We start from the raw sequence: 5,000 nt of genomic DNA on the forward strand, positions 1-5,000 counted from the left end.
AAAATGTACGAAAAACTGAAACGAAGAGAGGAAAAGATGAGGAGAATGATGAGGAAGAAAATGAGGAGAACAAGGAGGGAGATAACGAGGAAGAGGAGAAGGTGGGGAAAAAGTGGAAGCGGAGAACGACGAGGGAAAAAAAAGAGGAGAAAAGATTCAGCGGACGAAAATGTAGGAGAAAGAGGCGAAGGGAAAAAGGATAAGAAAAATAGCAAAGAATAGAAGGTCGAGAAAGAGGATGAGGAGAAAGAAAAGAAAGAACATGAAGAGAAGGAAAGAGAGAAAATAAAAGAGGAGGGGAAAGAAAGAGTTGGAAAAGACCTTAGAGAAAGGTCAAAGAAATATAAAAGCGAACAAAACAGAGAGGACCACAGAGACAGAGGAGGGTGGAAGAGAGGAGGACGGGGGTGAAGAGGGAAAGAGGGGCTTAGATTTACAGAGGAAGAAAGGGGAGAGGAGGAGAGAGGAGAAGTGAGGAGGACAGTACAGGAGAGAGAGGTAGGAGATAGGAGAGAGAAGGAGAGAGGATGAGAGGAGGTGAAATAAGGAGAGAGGAGGAAAGAGGAAAAGAGAGGACAGAAGAGGAGAAAAGAGTGGAGGAGAAGGAAAAAAGAGAGGAGAGAGATGGTGAGAGAAGAGATGAGGACGGAGGAGAAAGGAAGAAAGAGAGGAGACAGGTGGGCTAAGGAGGAGAGAGGAGGGCTGAGGAGGAGAGAGGGGGAAAAGAGAAAGGAGAAGAGATGATGAGGAGAGAATAGAGATGGTGTGAGGTGGATGGAAGAAGAAGATAAGGGAAGAGAGAAGAGAAGAGAGAGGAGGAGAGAGGAGAGATGAGGAGAGAGGAGAACAGAAGAGAGAGGAGGAAAGAGAAGAGGTGAGGAGAGAGGAGGGGAGAGAAGAGAGGAGAAGAGAGGAGAGAGGAGGAGAGAGAAGAGACGAAAACGGTGGAGGAGAGAAGAGAAGGAGAGAGGAGGAGGAGGTAGAGAGAAGAGAGGAGAAAAGGAGGAGACGGGGGTAGAGAGGAGAAGAGAGGAGGACAGAGAAGGAGAGATGAGGAGAGAGGAGGAGAGAGGAGGAGAGAGGGGGCAAAGGGGGGAAAGGCGGAAGACAAGACAGGTCAGCGACAGCAACAAGGAAGGGAGGGAGGAAGGAAGGAAGTGAGGAAGGGAGGAAGGGAGGGAAGGAGGAAGGGTGGGAGGGATGGGCAGGCAGATGTAATTCATTAGGACGCCCTCGAGTCAGAGGCGCCCTGCCTTCCCCTCCTCCCCCTCCCCCTTCCTTTCCGTCTCTTCCCTCCCTCCCTCCTTCTCTCACTCACGCACTCACTCACTCACTCACTCTCTCTCACTCGCTCCCAAAAAGGCAACGAGCACAAGCGGGTGCTTACGAGTTCCTAAGTGCTTTCAACTTTTATTTTTTTATATATATTTTTTTACACGGATGGAAGAGCAGGAGGTGAGGATGGAGTGGAAGGGGGGAAAGAACAGGGGGAATAAGAGGAGGATCAGGAGGACAACAGGAGTGAAAGGAAGAGAAGAAGGGAAGAGAGGAAGGAAAGGAGGAGGAGGGAGAGGAAGAGGAGTAAGAGAAAGAGGAGGAGGGAGAGAAAGAGAAGGAAGAGGGAGAGGAAGAAGAGGAGAAAGAGGAGGAAAAAGAGAGAGCGGAGAAGGAGGAGGGACAGGAGAAAGAGGCGAAGGAGAAGGAGGAGAAGGGGCTAAAAGCAGTAATAATGACAGCAGCAGAAGCCAGAGTAGAAGATGAAGGAATTGCAGGAACAGGTGGAAGAACAGGAGGAGGAAAAGGAAGAGAGGCAGGTGGAGGAATAGGAGGAGCAGCAACATAAGGAAGAGGAGAGATAAACGAAGAAGAGGATTCGAGGACGAGTTTGATGAGGAGGAAAAGGAAACAGGAGAAGGAGGAAAAGCAAGAGAGGCAGGTGGAGGGATAGGATGAGCTGCAGCATAAGGAAGACGAGAGGTAAACAAAGATGAGGATACGAGGACGAGATAGATGAGGAAAAGGAGGAGGAAAAAGGGAGAAGTAGGTGAAGGAATAGGAGGAACGAAAGGTGAGCCAGGAGCAGTAGAATGAGGAAGAGGAGAGGTAAACGAAGAAGAGGATACGAGGACGAGATTGGAGGAATAGGAGGGACAAAAGCTGAACATGGAGCAGCAGAATGAGGAAGGGGAGAGGTAAACGAAGAGGATTCGAGGGCGAGATTGATGAGGAAGGGCGAAGAGAAGCGGGTGAACGGATTATGGAGCAGCAGAATGAGGAAGGGGAGAGGTAAACGAAGAGGATTCGAGGGCGAGATTGATGAGGAAGGGCGAGGAGAAGCGGGTGAACGGATTTTCATATTTCTAAAACCAGCTGACAAGTTGGTGCCAGTGTTCGTAAAAGGTGCATGGTGCCACCCCACCACCTCATCCCTAACCTCCCCACCCCAAACCCCACTCCCCCATGCACTCCCGTTTCGTTCGTCCCTGTTTCACTTCAAGAAGAAGAAGCTGAAGGCCGAAGCTAAACGTGCGATTCTCGACGGCGCAGCGATGTCGAGGGTTTCAAGATTTCCGGCAGCTGAGTGCGAGCGGAGGAAAATTCTTCGCCTTGGAGTCCGTCACTTTGGCACAGAATGCGTTGTTATCTTCCTATTTTTTTTTTTTTCTAAAGATATCTCGAGGCTTTTCGCGCGTGACTGAAATAGTTTCAGTGGGCAAAAAGGAGAGAGAGAGAAAGAGAGAGAGAGAGAGAGAGAGAGAGAGAGAGAGAGAGAGAGAGAGAGAGAGAGAGAGAGAGAGAGAGAGAGAGAGAGAGAGAGAGAGAGAAGAGAGATAGAGAGAGAGAGAGCGAGAGAGGAGAGAGAGGGGGGGATTAGCCTCTCTTACACACTCGCATTCTTTAACGACTGTTTTGACGTACACCAAACGATTTTATTCAAATGGAAGTTGTTTGTGACACATCGACTACTACAGATGTTCCTCTGCCTAACATCCAACGATATTTCAGTTGAAAGGGCGTTCCCTCCAGGAGGCTGAGCAATGGAGGTCTTGCTGTCGATAACGAGACCAACGCGTGATCGAAGACCGTCATTAATCACAAGTCAACTCTTGAATACACCAGAGGCGACTACTCAAAGACGTTTTCCCTTCAACCCATAAGTATTTGCTCCTGAAGGCTACTTGGAAGATGAAAGCCTCGTGGAGACTCCTGCCGTCATTCCCAGCATGTTCTCCACTTCGAAAGAGACCCTTCAGATACATACGCCGGAAGGCGCCTTTTAGCCTTTGGGTATCTTCCTTATCTCCTTGGCGCTGGTGGTGAAAGGGTTATAGGTTTCATGGTTGGGCCGTGGGAGTTTGCATGGTATCAGATGAATTTGAACCCTATCACCAGCGTGGTTGGTGGTGATGCTAGTGGTTAGTGATGGTGGTTGGAACTGGAGGTAGTGATAGTTGTGGTGGTAGTGATAGTTGGTAGTGGTGGTTGCAAGTTGAGGTAGTGGGGATAGTGGCGGTAGGGGTGGTGGTTGATGGTAGTGGTTGGAGCTGGAGGTATGGTAGTTGTGGTGGTAGTGATAGTTGATGGTGGTGGTTGTTTGTGGTGGTTGGTAATGGTGGCAGTGGAGATGGTAGTAGCGGTGGTAGTGATGGTGGTTGGAGCTGGAGGTGTGGTGGTTGTGGTGGTAGTGATGGTTGATGGTCGTTGGTGATGGTGGTAGTGGTGATTATGATAGTGGTGATGGTGGTAGTGGTAATAGTGGTGGAAAACAAACCAGGTCCCTCCATAGTACGCCACTGAAATCCGCCCACTTCTTTATATTCTTGCAAGAGCCAGGCGACTACACTCAGGAGGCTCGAACGTGGAACAAGAGGAGATCCTGATCCAACGAAACTCACCGAGGAAGAAGTAGAAGTAGGAGCAGCAGAAGAAGCAGACAAAGCGGAAGAAGAAAAAGCAAAAGTAGAAGCAGAAGCAGAAGAAGAAGAAGAAGAAGAAGACAAAGGAAAAGAAGAAAAAGAAGAAGAAAAAGAAGAAAAAAAAGAAGAAGAAGAAGAAGAAGACAATTATATTTAAACAAATAAGTAAATTTATCACTGTGTTGAATACCTCTATGGCCTGCCTACATATGTACATACCATAAATACACAATTACTTCCGTCTGCCTTCACACACGAGTGAACACGACACCGTATTTCCCTGAAGTCCCGATAAAAAATCGAAATGTCTGAAGACCTCTTGAAGTAACCAACTGTTTTCCCACGCTCAAGCTCGAGCACCAGTGACCTCCCCCCCCTTACCCCCTAGCCACCCAGCTCTCTTCCCCCCTAACCCTTTTGTTGATAATGCAAACAGGCCGCCGTGTACGACGACAGGTCGAGCGAAGAGGCGGTTCTGTTCGTTCAACCGCGGTACGGCGCTCAAAACACAAAAGAGTTGGAGCTCTTGACCTTACGGCTGTGCCTCTTCCGAAGTCCTCCCCCACTCTCAAACCCACGCGCTCTCACTTTCATTTCCCCCCACACACACACCCGACTCTTACGTCGCTGTACAAACTACAGCAGACTAATGAGGCTTTTATGGGGTTACATAGAAAACTTCGACACTTAGACGTATTATGTAATATACATAACAGGTTGTCGTCCCACATCACCTCAGGAGACTCTGCACCATGACTTTGAAACTCGAATTTATATTCTTGGAGCACTCGGGAAACTTCCCAACCTCGCACTAACAAGACACAATGGCCCTGCAGTTCGTCCACTGTCCTTCTGCAGCCACGAACTTTTCATCTGGTCAACCAAGGAACGCATCAAGGAACGCATCAATCCTTTCAGTACCGAGCCAAATGGTAGGTATCTTATAGTCGTATATGCCACATGATTTCGGAATTAAACTAAATAATCAAACCCCCTTTTAAGATACTCCCCCCCAAAAAAAAAAAAAAACGGAATCCGAATCCTTTGAGATTTTGTTTAAAGGGTTCGCCTACTCACCTAAAA

The sequence above is a fragment of the Oratosquilla oratoria genome, chromosome 5, assembly GCF_046742065.1.
Source record: "Oratosquilla oratoria isolate Oo_2021 chromosome 5, ASM4674206v1, whole genome shotgun sequence".
Classification (NCBI taxonomy): domain Eukaryota; kingdom Metazoa; phylum Arthropoda; class Malacostraca; order Stomatopoda; family Squillidae; genus Oratosquilla; species Oratosquilla oratoria.